This window comes from Ctenopharyngodon idella, chromosome 3 (genome assembly GCF_019924925.1).
Source record: "Ctenopharyngodon idella isolate HZGC_01 chromosome 3, HZGC01, whole genome shotgun sequence".
Taxonomy (NCBI): domain Eukaryota; kingdom Metazoa; phylum Chordata; class Actinopteri; order Cypriniformes; family Xenocyprididae; genus Ctenopharyngodon; species Ctenopharyngodon idella.
The window spans coordinates 57795790-57816218 of NC_067222.1; the positions used below are offsets into that span (position 1 = coordinate 57795790).

Genomic DNA, 20429 nt, shown 5'->3' on the forward strand with positions numbered 1-20429 from the left:
ACGAGACCCGACAACCATGAACAGAAACCAGGGAACTTAAATACACAGATAATTAACTAATATGACAAACAGCTGTGATGATTGGGATTAGTGTCCATGGTGACAAATTGTGGCGGGAAACTAGACAAAGGAAGCACTTGTGACTGAAGGTAACACACTAAAAGTCCATGAAAAAGAAACTAACTGAACAGAACCGTGACATTACGCCCCCTCCTGCAAGGCGCACATTTTTAGAACAAAAAATTTCTAGCTGGGGCGGCGTGACGGCAGCTTCACATTCTTAATATCTACCTCCTCGATGGCAGTCAAGACTTTCATTTCAGTAGAAAAATCGCTCCTTTTCATAACACAAGTGTCACAGACACGCCAGGCTCCAACATCCACCAATCACAGCGCACAGCTTCCCCTGAGTACTGATCACCGCCACCTGCACCTCATCAGCTCACTCATCACCAGCACTATTTAAGACACTCACACACACAGTCACATTGTCCGGTCTCGTTCACATCTAAGGACTTACCTGTATGCTTACCTCAAGGACTCTCCTCGCTACATACCTGTTCCCTTGTCTCCGAGTTCCCTCCATCGTCTCCAGTCTGTGTGTGAAATGTTGTCTGCAGTCATCGTCTCCAGTCAGCAAGTATCATTCTCCATCGGCACTCTGCAACCACAAAGGACAGTACCATGGTACTCTATACCATTCACCAGTCACGAACTTGCATCTGCATACTCACCTGTTGTCACCATCTACTCTGCTTGTGTTCAATAAACAACCTGTTAACTTATCTCCGGTCTCCTGGCTGGTCCTACTGTAACAACGAGGATCATGTCCAACATATGTTGTGATTTTCTGTTTATACCTTTCTAAACCAGCACAGTACGGACTTTTCCATCTCTTCCATTCTAATTTTCACTGCTTGCCCTCCACCTGAATTTTGTCACCAGAACCACATGATTGCAAACAACCTATTGTGTGAAAACAACATGAATTGTGTTAATGGTATGATCACAACAGACGGATGAGATGCTAATTGTGAAAATCAGTTTCACTTCCTTTATTTCAGAGAAAGGAAGTGAAAGAAATTTCAGAGCTGCTGTTCAACATGACAGTTCAGAAGAGAAGAAAGAAAAGTCTACAAATATTGTTTGAGGTGAGTGTTTCATCTTTCTTTAGTTGTTCTCATCTATTTTCAAAAACAGAGTGGTAACACTTTAGATTACAGCCTGGAAAGTACTGCGTAATTACAACGAATTTACAGCGTAACTTTCGATAATTATAGTGTACCTATAAAGTAAGTACGTGTAAGTATAGGGGAACAATATGTAAAGTCTTGGGAATAAAGGGGTAACAACCAGGAAAATAACAAATTATTTATACTGTAAGTATTTTAGAACTAAGGGGTACTTATAATATTATGATAGACAACAATCTTGGGAGCAATTTAGTGAGAAAGTGCACTGATTTAAGTTGTTTCAAGGCAAGTAGAAAGAACTATTGCAATCTTTTTTAATACATGGGGTATTAAAATACATAAGTGGTTTAATACATAAGTATGACATTACGGGCCGTAAATTAAAGTGGTGTTTGTTACACTCTTGTTTCATGTAGTTTCAGGGTAAGTAATAAACGCAAACAATCTGATATTACTGACTCTCGAAACCTTTATTTGAAAAACAACTTAATTAAAAACAGGTCTACAACACTTATTATTCATTTATTCATTTTTTTAAAATCAACTTTTCATTTCAAATTCTAAAGTCCTGACAGAAAGTAACACGTTTTGTCCCTTTATTTGTTGTTGTTGTTTCTCTTGCTTGGCTTGTTTCTCAACTGATGAATCTTTAGAAGGAATCCCATTAAAAGAAAATACAGTACACCCAGAAATTTTCCCATGGTTTAGGCTATTCATCTTTTTGCTTCCGACCAACTGTCACCAGCGCCTGCATGAGAGTCGACTTTGCGTTCGATGAAGCATATTGTAATGAGCAACGTGAAGCTTTCATGACGTTCTCGCGGGAGATTCATGTGAAACTGGCGCGAGAACTGTCTCGTTTGTTTCTCATTATCATTCTGTTATGATAATGTGTATTTTGTTGTGAGCATTAATAAAAAAAAAAAAAACTAAAAAGAAAAAACTGACAGCATCTGACATCCACGGCACGCTTACGTCACGCTTCAAGTTACGTCAAGCCTGAACTCTCAACTAGGGATGGGCGATACCACTTATTTTGTTTTCGATACGATACTGATACTTTCAAGGCCAATATCACCGATATCGATACCGATACGATACCTCTAATATGAACTTATAGATTTTAACATTTATTCAATTATTGAATTACTAAGAGTAAAATGGGTTATGATACCCACTTAACATTATATTTGAAAGGCATTTTAACATTCAATATGCCTTAATTGCAGTTTATTACATTATATTTTTGTTTACACATGGTTAAAATGTTTACTTGGTAAACCATGGAAAATCTACAAACAAGCCGAACTAGCTGAACTACGGTCACTGTAGTAATGGTTAGTTTTCATGAGGGACTGCCAGTGACAGGCTGTTGCACTCATAAAATGAAACATTTGTATTCTGACAGAACATCAATATGAACTTTTAACGTTCAATTTAAATAAATGTAATTGCACAAATTATGTAGGCTACTGTTTCATTTTTCTTTATTGTGAAATAACTAATAATAATATTATTATATTTTTCTGTCTTCTGTTAAGCATTGTTCTGGGCTGTGTTTCCCAACAGCATCAATGGTTTCTTACGATACTAAATGGAGTCCTGTTTGAATGTAATGTCAGTAGTGAGCGAACACTCTGTGATTGATTGGTTCTGACTTGCAGCATTTGTGTGTTCAGATGAGCAGGAAAGTACTTCTACTACAAATTATTCGCTAACATAGGTTATTTGTCCAATTCAATGCATATTGTATGCATTAAATTTATTGTTAAATAAACAAAATAACTGGTAAAAAAAAAAAAAAACACCTTAGTATCGATATTTAAATTTGAGTATCGATACTTTCAATACTCAACGTCAGTATCGATATATCGATACTTCATATCGATCTGCCCATCCCTACTCTCAACCCTCTCGTGCACGCGCAGGTGACAGTTGGTCGAAAGTTTAAAATTTTAAAATATTTGGTATTTTTCTTACAAATACGTATCGTTTCACTTCAGAAGACATTGGTTCATCCATTGTGGTCATATGGATTACTGTAGTTATTGCTGTATGTGCTGTTTGATGCTTCCACTTTTAGGAACACATAAGCTTGCATAAAGCTTTCCCAGAGATTATTTATTTTCCTAAAAACCTTTGTTTGTGTTCATCTTAAGAAGGAAAGTCGTATACATCTCAGATGGCATGAGGGTAAAGATGAGTAAACGGTGAGCACATTTCCGGGTGTACTGTATTTTCTTTTAATAATAGCAAATGACATGGAATTCCCTCTTAAGATTCACCAGTGGAAAGAAAGAAAAAGAAGAAGAGAAACAAGAGGAGGAGGAAGCCAAGCAAGAGAAACGAATAAGAAGTGTTGTAACTTTAAATCTGTTTTGAAATAAGTTGTTTTTCAAATAAAGGTTTCGAGAGTCAGTAATATCAGATCGTTTGCTTTTTTTTTATTACTTACCCTGTAACTACATGAAACAAAAGTATATTTCCCCATGTATTAAAAAAAGATTGCAATAGTTCTTTCTACTTGCCTTGAAACAACTTAATCAGTGCTCTTTCTCACTAAATTGCTCCCAAACGTAAGATTGTTGTCTATTGTAGGTACCCCTTAGTTCTAAAATACTTACAGTATAAATAATTTGTTATTTTCCTGGTTGTTACCCCTTTATTCCCAAGACTTTACATATTGTTCCTCTATACTTACTCGTACTTACTTTATAGGTACACTATAATTATCGAAAGTTACGCTGTAAATTAGTTGTAATTACGCAGTACTTTCCGTAATCTAAAGCGTTACCAGATATTTATGAATCTTAACCTGCCAGGAAAGTCTCAAAAATACCACAAACAAATTCAAAGCAGTCCACGCACGTGTGACGATTTACAAATGCAGATTCAACGATCCATAAATATATGTAACATCATTCATAAACGTGTGATGGAAATTAATTCAAGAACTTGATATATACATATTTGTGTAAACATTTTACATTTATTTTGGTGTGAGCATTTGGGGAAATATTTATGCTTTTACTTGTGTATTTATGAATTTAGTTTTGAATTTACGAATCGGATTTAGTGAATGTGAGTTGTGCTGTGCATTTATGAATTTAGTTTTTGAAAATGTATTATTTTTGAGGCAGATCTGGCTCCATAGTCTTTAATGGACACATGATGATGGGCTGGAGCAGGAGCTGAATCTGGAGGCTGAAGACAAACAACTGATGTTAGTGGAGTGAGATTCATGTTTTACAGTGCAGAGTTACAGTGTGATTCCTGCTGACCTGACTGAAGCAGCGTTACTACAAGGTTAAGACATAAAGGTCAGGTGTATGTCAAGATAAAGACATGAGTCTATGTTCAAGACTTAAACTGTGAGAGTGTGTCTGAGTCCTGAACATTGCCAGCAAACCAATAACTAATAGAGTTGTGTAGCTAAATAACACTCAAACTAAATATTTAGTTTGACCTCTACAAGTAATCAACATTTTCTGAAGGTTCAACACCTGCTTTCACTGTCTATTTGAAAGAAATATTATTTATTTATTTTCAAATAGTACCTTTATATTTTGAAAGTGCCTGGTAAAAGTGGATTTATTGTAAAGCTTTTTCTTCATGTCCAACAGCAGTGAGTCAGTGAAGGACGATGGCATCTGCTGATCAGCATTATGACACACGAGATGAGCAGAAAGAAGACAAGCTGAAACACAAGGAAGGTAATAAAGGAAAGACAATATCAGTTAATATTAAAGTTTTCATTTAATAAATGTCTTTAATCTCTCTCTATGCTAGTCCAGATGAGCAGCAGTGCTCGCAGTGAAGTCGGTGTTGGTGTGAATGCTGAAACTGGAGCAACTGCAAATGTTCCTGTACTCACTGGAAACACCATCACCTTCAGCTACAACACTGCAGGAAACGGTATCAATATAACAGTGCTCACTGAGACACTAATGAAAGACACACTGTAGTTTGTTTTATGGAGATATTGCTCATGGGCAGACATGTTTTAGCTACATGTTCCATGTTACTTCTCTTCTTTTCTCTCTCCACACAGCACCACAAAAAGCCTCAGAGAGACAGACGGAGAAGCACACAGTAGATCAAGGTACAACAGTCGTATTCTCTCACACTGTACTGACAGATGCTGACCAACACCAACACACACGTTCGTTGGTTTGGTTGGATCAGTGTGTTTCCTCTGTTGACATTGGCTGGTGTTTGTTTTCATCAAGTGTTTATCAGGTTGTGGAACTTTTGAACAGGGACATAATGTTACGCAGCTCACGCGCAGTGTTGAAGTATACATTACTTAAGGAAGTACTTACCAATCATTAACAAACTATTAATAGTTTATTCTTAGTTTATATATTGTAGTCTCTACACCAGTGTTTCCCAAACGTTTTTCAGTCACAGCACCCTTTGAAAATGTTCAGACATTTGTGGCACCCCACACTAGTGTTGTCACAAAACTTTTGATACGATACCTTGAAAATTATCGATTTTTAATACCACAAGAAGAACCGCTGTATATAGGCCTACTGTCATATAGATATTTATAATATTATCTAATTTTTTTGTCCATCCATTGTGTAGGAAAAGGAAAGTCCAGGAAATCAGTCATTTCTTCTGAAGAGAGAAAGATTTTAATTAAGGCTTTTATTCATATATAAACATTGCTCAGTTACCATTACGACTATCTCACCTAAATGTTTGCTCACTCCGTGTATTAGTGTTTTTATATTGGGATAATTTTGTTGCAATAGCACAAGACAGCTTGTTTTAATGTCAGTTATTTTCAAGTTTTTATTCTATTTTATAATGTAATAATTTCACAGTTAATCTCCAAATTAATGTAGAAACAACATATAGACAGTATATATTAAATACTTGTTTAATAACATCTTTTTATGAATGAAGGCCAGTATCACTGATACTAACACTGCTAATGATGTCTTCAATTTTAAACATTAATAATTGCCATTCAACATTACAGTGTAATTGAATGGTATCAGTTTTAACATTTATTAAGCTCCAAAAGATAAAACAGCTTTTAATTTAAATGAACTTAAAACAATCTCCACATAAACCTGTGGGATGATCTATGTAGTGAATCTCAAGAGTGTAACTTTGGTTTGAAAAGTGGAGGGGACACACACCCTGCAGGGGGGTTCGGGGGCATGAGTGACGTGCGTTTGTTGCGTCTTACCGTGAAATGAGAGTTCTGTCTCTTTATTAAAATCAACACAATGATTTATCTCTCATTCACCCGCAATTAATTGGAATGTTATTTTTTATTACGTGGCTCGCCCGACCCGCTGATCATCCGCAGTATCGAACGGTGCGAGAATGGACACAGGCCGGGAACCGCGACAGAACCGTGTCGGTGGAAAATGAGTATCTGAGCATGTGACTGCCTGTCTGAGTTTTGTCGACAGCCGGAGGCGGCACAAAATTTGATGGAGGCGGCCGCCTCGTAATTCTCTATGCAGGAAAAACCCTGCTGACAGAAAATGTTGCGGTTTAAAGTGGACTCGTTTTCATGCTACACACATGTTCTACATTAAATATTTAGCTAACAGTCTAAATAAGAATTTACCTAGCTACAGTGTATGTTAACGTTAGCTCAGTCAAGGCTAACATCAACAGGTGTAGACAGAAAATATGATTATCCTGACCTGAGCTAATTTACTGAATCAACCAACTCACATCTCCTTTCTTTCTTTTCATCCATGATGACATTAAAGTCATCTGTTGCTGTTTCTGGCGTTTCATCGCTGACTGTGCCGCAACCGCGATACCTGCTCATCAGATTTCAGTGAGCTGTTTTTAGAGTGTGCACGCGACGTTCCTGGACGCGGACGCACGCATCGACACAGACAGGCTCTCTGTGTTCTGCTCCTCCGTGACGATGACGGCATGTGGTTAAAAAATCATAACAAACAAATTTGAAAGTGGGGGGGACACAAACGGGATTTTGAAAAGTGGGGGGGACATGTCCCCCCTGTCCCCAGTGGAAATTACGCCCTTAGTAAAACTACATAACAATATTTTACATGGTTTGACTCCTGAATACTGATTCCTCCCACGAGAGGGCATTCTGGGGGCAGTAGAATAACTGCAAAGCTAGTTGAGAATCCACAGGTGTTTGTGTGCTATTTACTCACGCTATAAACTAGAGAATACGACATGGTGTCAGTAGGATACTCTAATAAGCTTGCGGAAGAAGTTTTGTTTCGGGGCAAGTTAAGCTTTATGAGGGGTGAAGTCACAAAGTCATGGCACAAGTGGCAAGAGGACAACGTGCTCCAGTTGATGCAGCTGCCGGGGGGAGAGAGCCGCCCACCTGAGCCATAACTTCTCTAAACCTCACGAATGGGGAAAAAAGGATCCGACGGTTCGAATGTTTCCGTCAGGCCAGTAATCTCCACACTTCCACGCAAACCAATCAAATAAATCGTCTCAGGTTACGTATGTAACCATGGTTCCCTGAGAGGGAACGAGACGCTGCGTCAAGCGCTTTGGGAACGCCTCTGCGTGAATGCGTCGTGAAGCACGTGTAAAATCTGTCCAATGGCGTGACGGGACGTCATAGGCGGGTGACGGCATGACCAGGAAACTATAAAGCACACCCGAACCAAACAGAGTTAGCTTCTGAAAGTCGAAGTAAGTCGATACAGGCATGCAGGGAGTATGGCAACGGGACGCAGCGTCTCGTTCCCTCTCAGGGAACCATGGTTACATACGTAACCTGAGACGTTCCCTTTCAAGGGAACTCGCGCTGCGTCAAGCGCTTTGGGAACGGGATACCCACGCCGCCATAAGACCGAGTGCCTGTCTGTGTGAAACTGTTCAGCGCACACTAAGACACCAGCACCCTTGACCCCGGGGTAGAGGCCACATCTAGGTTATAAAACCTAACAAAAGTGTGCGGCGAGGACCACCCCGCCGCATCACAAACCTCTTGGAGGGACTCTCCAGACAACAGGGCCAAAGAGGCCACCATACTCCGTGTAGAGTGAGCACGGACTTTAAGTGGAGAAGGAAGACCGGCAGACTCCTACGCAAGTGAGATCAACTACCCACTTGCTCAAGGTTTGCTTAGATGCGGGGTGCCCCTTACGTGGGGCCCCGAAACAGACGAACAACTGATCCGTCTTACGCCACAGGGCAGCTCTGTGGACGTAAGCATCCAAAGCCCGAACAGGGCACAGCAAATTAAGTTATTCCTGGTCTGGATCCAGAAATGGAGGAGGGCAAAAGGCCTGCAACATAATAGGGCCCGCCACATTAGTGGGGACCTTAGGGACATAACCTTCCCGAGGAAAGAGGAAGGCTTTGACCATGCCTGGCGCGAAGTCCAAGCAAGAGGCAGAGACCGAAAGGGCTTGTAGGTCACCAATTCTCTTTAACGAAGAGATAGCGAGGAGGAAAAGAGTCTTTAGAGTGAGGAATTTAACATGAACCTCTTCGATAGGCTCGAAAGGAGCAGTAGACAGGCCCTCCAACACTATGGCCAAGTCCCAAGTGGGAACTCTCTGACGTGCCGCAGGCCTCAGCCTCAGAGTACCACGGAGGAAGCGAGTAACCCATGGGTGTCTGCCCATGGGTTACTCCAAAGGAACATGGTAAGCCGCAACGGCCGCCACGTAGACCTTTAGCGTCGAAGGAGATAAACCAGAAGAAAACTTTTCTTGAAGAAACTCCAGAACTGTACCGACTGGGCAGTTAACAGGATCAACGTTACGTTCTCTACACCAAGAAGAGAAAACATTCCATTTCAGGGAATACAGCTTCCTCGTGGAGGGAGCTCTGGAATGGAGCATAGTCTCCACTACCTCAGTAGAGAGACCGGAATCTAAGAGCTGTGCCCCCTCAGAGGCCACGCCCACAACTTCCACAACTCCGGGCGGGGGTGAAGGATTGAGGTCCGAGATTGCCATAAGGTCCGAGAACCATACTCGGCCCGGCCAAAACGGGGCTACTAGGAGCAACTGGACCCCGTCCTGGCGCACTCTCTCCAAAACTCCCGGAAGCAGAGCAATCGGGGGAAAGGCGTACAGACGCAGCCTCGGCCACGTCTGCACCATAGCGTCCAACCCCAGGGGGGCTGGATGTGAGAGGGAGAAATATAGAGGACATTGGGTCGTTTCCAGAGACGCAAACAAGTCCACATCCGCTTTCCCGAAGCGCTCCCAAAGGAGCTCCACCACCTCGGGGTGGAGTCTCCACTCCCCGGGCCTCGGCCCCTGCCTCGACAGGATGTCTGCTTCCTGATTCAGACGCCCTGGGATGTAAACTGCCCTGACTGACAGCAACTTCCCTTGGGCCCACAGAAGGATCTGGTGTGCCAACTTGCATAAGGGGCGCAACCGCAGACCCCCCTGATGGTTTATATATGAGACCACCGCTGTGTTGTCCGTGCGGACCAACACATGATGGCCCCTGAGATCTGGGAGGAAGTGTTTGAGTGCCAGGAACACAGCCATCATCTCCAACTGGTTTATGTGCCAGGAAAGATAATGACCCCTCCACAGACCCTAAGTCGAGCGACCACTCATGATCGCCCCCCAACCGGTGAGGGACGCATCCGTCGTTAGCGTTAAGCGACGACAAGGAGCCCCCAAAACCGGGCCTTGGGAAAGAAACCAGGGTTTCTTCCACATGACACAAGCACGAAGGCATCGCCGCGTGACCTTGATCATGCGAAACGAATTTCCCCTCGGGGAAAATCCACTGGTTTTGAGCCACCACTGCAAAGGTCTCATGTACAGCAGGCCAAAAGGTATCACGTTGGACGCAGCTGCCATCAGACCTAACAGTCTCTGAAACTGTTTCACAGTGAGTGACTGACCTAGCTTCAGCTTGTTTACGGCTGTGAGAATGGCCTCTATGCGAGCTGGCGACAGACGAGCTTGCATTGACACTGAATCCCAAACTACGCCTAGAAAAGAGGTTCTCTGAGCTGGAGAAAGCACACTCTTGCATCAATATATCTTCACTTTGTGCTTTGAACTTTTCAATGCGGAGCACTGCCGCTGAGCGCTGTGCTTTTCAAGCGCATCATGCTTCAAGCGCATCATTCTGCACGCTGGATGCGCATAAGCGCTTTGTGCCGCTCTGGATGGGAGCCGTTCGTATTATAATATTTTTGCGCAAAGAAAGATTATTAATAGCATTTTTTGTTCTGTCCTATCTATCATATGTTACTGCCTCATTAAAAAAAAAAAAAACGCTATAAATTTAAAAGAAATGTCTTAATTTTATAGTATAGCCTATATTTATATATAAATATATTTAGTTCATGTCATTTATGACTCAACCATTCATGAAAAACAAGTTATGAGTCATGGATGAAGGAATCAGCTGGACTCCTGTTTATTTTGAATGTCTACCAAGCTAGTGAAGCTATTGGTTTATTTACAGTTGTTGCACTGGTGCACAATTATTTAATAAATAATTCACTACATTTGTGTCTGTTTATTTTGTTTTACAAACTTAGGAAAGTAATGTTTAAGTCAAGCCTGATACCTTGCACAAAAGAATGATCCCAGTTTCTTCCACACAGTGAGGCATACAGTTTATTAGGTAATTTAGCACTTTTTTTATTATTACTTGAATATCGGATCGGTATCGGTATCGGCCAATACTGAATCCCAGGTATCGGAATCGGTATCGGAAGCGAAAAAAGGTGGATCGGTGCATCCCTAATAAAAAGTACCCCATGCCCACAGTTAAATATACTGCTGGATCTTTAATGCTGTGGGCCTATTTTTCTGCTGGAGGTCCTGCACATCTTGTTCAGATACATGGTATCATGGATTCTATCAAATACTAACAGATAAAAATCAAAACCTGACCAATAATGGGTTGTGGTTGGATCTTCCATCAGGACAATAATCCAAAACAAACATCAAAATCAAAAATGTGTCACTGAGCACAAAATGAAGCTTCTGCAATGACCATTCCAGTCCCCTGACCAGGGGCCTCATTTATAAAACGTACGCACTTTCAGGGCCTATTTTGTGCGTACGCCACTTCTGACGCATAAGTTGTGATTTATAAAAACAAACTTGATGGGAAAATTTTCGCACTTCCACGCAAACTCTGACCCATGCGTACGAACATTTTGGAGACAGAGCAGTTTGGCGACACCTATGGTGCGCTGAGGGACTGACGGCAGATGAAGGAAAACCACTTTAAATCCTCATTATGAGTCATAATCATAAATACAGTGCATGTTCACAATAACAGTTTAAATAAATAAAAGAATGATTTAAACTCACATGGAAACTCGTTTTCATTTTGATATAGGGCCTACACATTTACATTTATATTACACTTTCACTAATGGCGATAAGCACTGAAATTACATTACGCAGTCATTATGGAGAAGTTAAAAATGATATGAATTTAGATGGTAGATGTGCTATTTTCGATCACTTTTCCTGTGACACGCTGTTTTAATGACAGGAGCGCTAGGAGCACAATAATTCCTCTTTAAATTAAACCAGATGTTATGACAAAATATTTTAGTGAGAACGACGATCAGTGATGCACACTTAACTTGGATATTATGGAGGACACTGCTGGATTCGGTGGTTGAACGGTCTGTTGTCCAGTTTGAAGAGGTCCAATGATAATAGCTTACTGTACAACTGCAGCTGCACGGAGGTGTTGATGTTGTCTGATCTTCAAACAATTACCACTGTATTTGAAGGATATATTTTGAGGAAAACAGTAAGATTTGCACGTTTCCTTTTTAAAATTCTTCGGTGACGCGCCGAGACAGACAATTGTATTTACACTGCAATAAATAAGTATGCCGATCTGTTTCCACTAAAAATAGCCTATAAACTTCCTAAAAGATGTTCACCTTATCAGTGAAACTGCATAAATTTGATTCGAATTGTTTAAAACAATTAAAATACTATTTGGCCAGTGGAAATGAATGAAGCAACTCTATTCTAAAACCTTTATCTGAAGTATTTTATACAATTTTGTTTTTATGCATATTTTGATATATTTATTCTAAAACATAACAAGAATATTGGATGATTTTTAGCAATGTAATCTGTATGGCACAATCGTTAACCATGGTGTCACGTGGATGGGAATATGTATGGAAATGATATGCAGATGAGGTTATGCATAGTAAAACTAGGCGTCATAAGCTCCATATATGGTGATTTTGGGGAGGAGACGGGGTGGAGATGCACGTACGCACAATCTTCGGCTGACTGGGATTTATAAAGGGATTTGTGCGCAGGTTCTGCCGTACGTATGGTTTTATAAATCTGATTTTTTTTGTGCGTACGCAGAATCTAGCTTTTGCGCGTACATACACTTTTAGGATGAAATCTACGCAAAGTTTAATAAATGAGGACCCTGAACCTTAAAGAAAATGAGTGGAGTGAACTGAAGAGAAGAAGCACCAACATGGATCTGGGAATCTAAAGGATCTGTAGAGATTCTGCATGAAGGAATGGTCTCTGATCTCTTGTCAGGTGTTCTCCAAACTCATCAGGCATTATAGGTGAAGACTCAGAGCTGTTATCTTGGCAAAAGGAGGTTGCAGAAAGTATTGAATAAAAGGGTGCCAATAATTGTGGCCAACGTGTTTTAGAGAAAAACATTTATTTCATAATGTGAATTTCCCTCACTATCAATTCTTTTCCTTCAATGAAAGGTTAGACTTTTGTTATTGAATTAAAGATCAAAAGGATAAACAATGTAGATTTATTTTTACAGTCATCTTTGATCATATTTACCAACAGTTTTGTCCACGTCTGTATATACTTATTTTACTGTGGGCATTTAAAGCCCATACAGTGGGCAAATAAAGCCATATAAAGTCATATATAAGCATACTGAGTGTTTGTATGTTGTTGAAATAAAGATTCATATATAGATTACACATATATTGATGCATGCATGACATTAACATACAGTACCATATAAAAAGTCATCATATAAATAATTGTAATATATGTCTATATACTAATTCTCATATGGGTATTTCATACATGGTATAAACTTATATAAAATCCTATATAAGCATACTGAATATTTGCATACGTTTAAATATACTTGCATATATAATTTAGACATATATTGTTCACATATATGGTCTTAACATAACAGTACCATATAAAAAGCCATCGTATAAATAATTTTAATATATGTATATATAATAATTCCTGTATGGGTATTTCATACATGGTATAAACGTATATCTTCATATATTATGAGGATGTATATATGTGCTAATAATATATTGCCTTTATGAAACATATATGACATCACTACTCAGATATATGTACATATATTACATTTATGTATGGGTCTACTTGTGTGCTGATCATGTGACTGTAGCAGGCGTATATTTGACAGAGTTTCGTGTTTCTACAACTGAGGCCAGTGTTAGTTGAACACCAAAACGTCTTGTCAACTTGTTTTTATGTAGTCCAGTGACTTTTAATAAAGAGATTGTTTGAACACTAATAATTTAATGATTTTATTTCTAGAATTAAACTGCATGCAGGAAATGTAATAAAGAAATGAAACAGTAATGTTCTCGTGTGCAAAAGTACAGCCTATAGACAGTTCAGATCAGATGTGTGTTGAGCCAGTGTGAATATGAACTTCATCACACTGAAGAACAAGTTTCACAACCGCTGTCCTGTCAAAGCCTGATCTCTCTTCATCAGATGTTGAGGGACAGTTCCTATTACAGTATAAATGTGCTGTAAATGACATTTAAGCATTAATAAGAGAAGACATATTTGTACTGAAATCTACTTCTCTATCATGCACTGGTACAGTGTCACTATATATCAACTCTAGCAGGATTTCAAACTTTAGTCGGTCAGACTAGAGGAAGTTCACAACCAGAGGAGGAGCTGATAGTGTTTCAAGGAAGAGCTGTAACTATATATAATGAAGAGGAAGACTGGCAGAAACAGAAAATGGCTGATAAGTGTGATCTGTGTCTGCTGGGACTGATCATTCTCTCTTCACTTCTCACAGGTAAAGACATCTGGATTTTCTCTAAAGACATTTAGTGGAATTAGTCTGGAAAGAGTTGATTTGAACATGCTCAGTTTATTCTTGCACACATTCACGTTGTGATCTCAGAGTTGTGTATTGATACATACAGATCATACTGTATTATTCCTGATACTGGACATAGAGTCACTCAAACATCTGATGATCAACAATTATCTTCATATTCAGAGATTTCAAAAGCTCTCTGAAAAATACTTCATTCTGGAGACTGTGATGGTTGCGTTCATGAGGAAAAAAGACTTTGAATCTTCTGCTCTTTATGTTGGTATGTTTTACCTTCATTTATTAATATATAGCATTATGGTCGATTAGATGTACTTGTGTTTCAGGCACCAGTGGAGTGGATGATCCTCATGTGTTCATCAGTTCTGGTGAAAATGTCCGTCTGCCCTGTAATAATGCTCTTTCTGACTGCACATCAACTACATGGACCTACTATAACAGATACAGACATTCAGCAGCAGTTGAACTGATTACTGAAGGGATAAAGAAGAAAGACACAGAGAGACTGAGTCTGGGGTCTGACTGCTCTCTGAACATCAAGAACGTCACAGAAGAAGATTATGGATATTACAGCTGCCAACAATATGTGAATGGACAAAAACAAGGAACTGATGCACGTGTTTTTCTGCATGTTCTTCATGGTTAGTTTATATAAGATTATGTGGTCAATTTAAAAAGGGCAGATTCTCCCTTTAAACTCAGTTGATTATTGTGTCTTGTGTCTTAGTTTCAGTCTCTCCATCATCATCCTCACAGACTGAGATCAGTCCAGGCCGCTCTGTGACTCTCTCCTGTCAGTTGTATTCATATACTGGATCCCCCTGTGATGATTGGGTCCGTTCTGAGGGTCTTCAGCTGTCGTGGGTGAATCAGACTGGTGTTGATCTGAAGACAGACTCCAGATATCAGATATTAATCTCATCATATCACTGTATCATCACTCTGAATACAACACTCCTGAATGAAGATGACAACAGAGAGTGGAGATGTCAGCTTACTCATGGAGATCAACTCAAGACCTCAGTTAGATTCACTGTCAAGTATTCAGGTGAGAAATAATCTCATGAATCAGTTATGGAAGTGTTTTTATTATTGTGTGTGTTAAAATATGATTGTTATATTCTACAGTAATTAACAATTATTCTTTACAGCTCAGGATGTGCATGAATCTACAGTCAGAGGTAGAGTCAGAACGGTTTGAAATCACATTCGGTGCTTCGCTGCTTTTGTCTTTGTCTGTAATTGTCTCCAGTCGTCTCTGTCCGTCTCAGAGCTCGATCTCTTCTTCAGTCACAGTGATTTCTGTCGCTGCAGTCGCTGTTTTCCTTCTTGCTGTTCTCTGGCTGATCTGCAGAAAAACAGCTGGTGAGTTTCAGATTTACTCCTTTACAACAATTAAAAACAGTTCAGATCTCACTCATAGAAACATGTGGATTATATCAAATTCACAAACAGAAGTTTATTCCTGCTGAGAATTCCTGTCATTTCAGTCTCAAAGAGTTATCAAGTCAAATTTATCATTCATTTTAATGCTTCAACAACATCTTATTGTTACATTCTGTGTTTTTCATGTGTGTTTTATCATAAATTCTCAGATAATAAAAGAGGGACAGTCGACTCTGCGGTGAGTTCAGTAATGCAGTGATTTAGATCTGATCACTGTCTTTAAAGCTCAATAAAGTGTCATTCATGCAGTTGAACTGTTTGTTGTCTGAAGGTCAAAGATGAGAATGAACATAAAGGGACGTATGAGACGATCAACACGTCCATTCCTCCTGCTGCCAGAGCCAATGTGAGTCAACTAAATCATCAAACATTACGTTCACTGTCTGTACTCTAATGTGATTTACTGAACGCTTTAGTGTTATTCTACATATTGTGAGAGATATGTGTCTGTTGTGTGTGTTAAACTTGATTCTTTGCACATTTGCATTGATGTTTAGGAGCAGACAGATGATCATGTGACTTATTCTGAGGTCACTTCCTCCAATAAAAAGCCAGTAAAATCGTTCAGTGTGAGTAGATACCAGCACTTTCCCTTGTTCTTCATCACTGTCCACTGACCAGTCCTATTCAGAGAAAATCACTCATCTTCTCTCATCTATACGCTGCTGAAATGAGTTTGACTCTCAAATGAATGAAGCTCATGCGCTAATAATAATAATAATCAATATTAATGGACAGAATCTGTTCTTTCAGGATCATAATGATACAGTGACTTATGCTGCCATCAGAGGAACAGAAGATGAACCGCAGGATGAACTTTATTCTCTGTGAACAAGAACAAGACCTTCACAAATAAACATTAATATCACAGATCATGAGCTCATCATATCAGGGGCAGATGGGACATTTTCATTTCTCTGGTGTTTGGAGGAATTAACTGTTAATTCAGATATTTGATGAATGTACAATCAAACATAATGTTTCCTAAATTTTCAACCCAATGCAGCAGAAACTACTCTTTCTTTATAAGTCCTCTACTTGGGAATGTTTATTTAGGTAACACTTTATAATAACTGCACACTATGAAGCATTAGTTAAGCATTGGTAAACAGTCAATTCATCATTTATAAAGCATTAATATACATTAGTAAGCAGTTTATAAATACACCTATAGATGTGTCGTTCTTGATTTATAAGCATATCTATAATGTGTTTAATAATTGTCTTGACATACTTTATTAATGATCAATTTATCATTTCTAAATTAAGTATTACATTATTTACCAACCAGTTATTTAGGAGCTGTCAGTGGTTCATAAGATCATTTAAGAAGTGTAATGATTAATAAACTATTTAAACATACATTTACACATGTTATTATTTAGACATATAGTAATAGTTACTCAGTGTGTTAATTAATAAATGCTTTATTAACATATTTCTACTGTAATTCATGATTAATTCAGGTAGTTATAAAACATTTAGTAGTTGTCAAGTTAACTATTTTTGTGAGCTCATCTAAAGTGAGGACTATTCATGCCTCGCAAAGCTTTTATAAAGGAGATTTAAAGGGTCAGTGATCTTCTGCACTGCTGTTCTCTGATGTTTTAAAGTTAGTACTGAGGTAGTTTTGACACTGTGAAATATTTTATTACATTATTATTGTTTTATAAAAACATTATTTGTTGTGTTTTGACACTCCTGTAATCCAGTGTTGGCACTGGAAAATTTATATTCAGCAATGTTTACACTTTACAGAAATGTATTTTATATCAGATTGCAAAAGCTTAGTTTCATTTTACTGCACAGTTATGTTTTCTGGAGGAGTACAGGAATTGTTATTTTCTGTGACGTTGCAGATTTTTTTTTTTTTTTTTTTTTTTATGAAGTTACCCGTTGTAAAGTTTCATTTTTTTTCCTTTAAATAAATATTTCTATGTTCTGTATCCTTTAAATCTCCTTTAATAAAAGCTTTACAAGGCAGAGGTAGTGCTCACTTTAGATGAGCTCACAAAAATAGTTAACTGACAACTACTAAATGTTTTATAACTACCCGAATTAATCATGAATTACAGTAGGAATATGTGTTAATAAAGCATTTATTAAGACACTAATTATTACTATATGTCTAAATAATAAGATGCATAAATGTACATTTAAATAGTTTATTAATCATTTACTTACACTTTATAAATGATCTTATGAACCACTGACGGTTTGTAAATAACTGGTTTGTAAATAATGTAATACATAATTTAGAAATGATAAATTAATCATTAATAAAGTATGAAAATACAATTATTAAACATATTATAGATATGCGTTTACATCAAGAACAAAGCATTTATGGGTGTATTTATAAACTGCTTACTAATGTCTATTAATGTTTTATTAATGATTAATTAACTATTTACTAATGCTTAACTAATGATTCATAACATGAGTTATTATTAAGTGTTACCTTTATTTCTTCTTCTTCTTCCAAAAAACAGTCTGTGTCAAACCAAAACAGATTTGTAAAAATCGTCACAATATTTTTTAATGGTTCATTGCTTGTCACTGCTCTGTCCTGTTTGTCTTCTGCAATAATGACTATAATATGACAATAATATGAACAAGTTATTAGATAAATCAGCTTTATAACACAAAAAAACAGACATCTAGATGTGCCATATTAGACTCCAGAGACTGTTCTGGGTGTAACTCTGCAGATAACCAGTTTGGTTTTTAAAGCCAAACATGGCACTGATCTGTGCATTTATGAACTAAAAGAAAAACAAAATAAGTATAGAGATAAACAATAGTCAGTTCTTATGTGTTTTATTGATCATCAAAAGCTTTTGATCGAGTTAACCATAAAAAAGTTATTTCTTTAAATGAGACGAGGGGTGTCTGAATACATTGTGTGAATTGTGTCCTATTGATATGCCCACCAGTCACTGCAAGTAAAATGAGAATACTGTCTAACACTTGATGGCTGCTCTGTTAAGTCTTCGTCGTCAGTTAGGAACCTGGGTGTGCTCTTTGATACCAATCTTTCATTTGAAGGCCATGTTTCTAGCATCTGTAAAACCGCATTCTTCCATCTTAAAAATATATCTAAACTACGACATATGCTCTCAATGAAAAATGCAGAACAGTTAGTTCATGCGTTCATGACCTCAAGGCTAGATTACTGTAACGCTCTACTGGGTGGTTGTTCTGCTCGCCTGATAAATAAACTACAGCTCGTACAAAATGCAGCAGCTAGAGTTCTTACTAGAACTAGGAAGTATGACCATATTAGCCCAGTTCTGTCAACACTGCATTGGCTTCCTGTTAAACATCGTATAGATTTTAAAATCTTGCTAATTACTTACAAAGCACTAAATGGTTTAGCCCCCCAGTACCTGAGCGAGCTCCTAATTCATTATAGTCCTTCACGTCTATTGCGATCTCAGAATTCAGGCCAGCTGATAATACCTAGAATATCAAAATCAACCGCAGGCGGTAGATCCTTCTCCTATTTGGCACCTAAGCTCTGGAACAGTCTTCCTAGCATTGTTCGGGAAGCAGACACACTCTGTCAGTTTAAATCTAGACTAAAAACGCATCTCTTTAACCTGGCATACACATAACACATTACCAATTTATATTTTCAAATCCGTTAAAGGATTGTTAGGCTGCATAAATTAGGTCGGCCGGAACCGGGAACACTTCCTATAACACCAGATGTACTCACTACATCAGAAGAAGAATGGCATCTATGCTAATATTAGTCTTTCTGTTTATCCCGAGGTTCACCGTAGTCAACCGGATCCGGGCCGTATCCAGATCAGATGAACGACCTGTGCCTAGACACAACGACAACGCAGCCCTGAAGTATCAGCAGAGATTGAGTCAACTAGATCATCCACTGTGAGGGCCTCATCGACACGACAGCCAGTGGCACAGATTCCCAACAAACCGTCCATACCGGCGTGATGAATACGATCTTCAACTAGATGGATCTGGATTAAATATTTTGACTGTTGCAATCTCAATCGGACTTATGAACTCTAACACTGCCTGAATCATAATCATGCACTGTTCGGAGAACTGGTCCCCTGACTGAGCCTGGTTTCTCCCAAGGTTTTTTTCTCCATTCTTATCACCTGTTTGTCATCTGATGTCACCTGTTGGAGTTTGGGTTCCTTGCCGCTGTCGCCTTTGGCTTGCTTAGTTGGGGACACTTGACTTGATATTCAACAATGTTTTTGATCTGCCTGCATTGACACCATTGTATGCGAACAGAACTGAGCTGGACAATGACATCCCTGTTTTTTCCAGTGCTGATATATTGATAAATGAACTAATTGTTGATTCTTACAACCGAATGAATCTATACTGAATTTACTTAAGCTGGACAAAGTTATTCACCAGTTATCACTGTAAAGCTGCTTTGACACAATCTGCATTGTAAAAAGCGCTATATAAATAAAGGTGACTTGACTTGACATAAATATCTACGTTTTGCATTTATTTTTATTCTTTTCAACTTGGTATTTTTAAAAAATATTTCTTTCATTTATTTACTTTTAAATGCATTTTTATATTTATTTAAATATGTCAGATTATTTTGTAGCGACCACTGTTTTCCAACTGTCCAGCTACTTATGTGATCCTTTTTCACGGCATTAGTAATCAAGCCCAGAACTGATGGAAATAACTGGTCTCTTACAAACCAAGCCACCTTGTCATGCAAAT

General features: G+C 38.5%; 1 pseudogene; it reads left to right on the forward strand.

Annotated features, from left to right (window-relative positions):
* Positions 1–997: 997 nt before the first annotated feature.
* On the forward strand, positions 998–20185 carry LOC127508808 (uncharacterized; annotated as a pseudogene).
* The last annotated feature ends 244 nt before the right edge of the window (positions 20186–20429 follow it).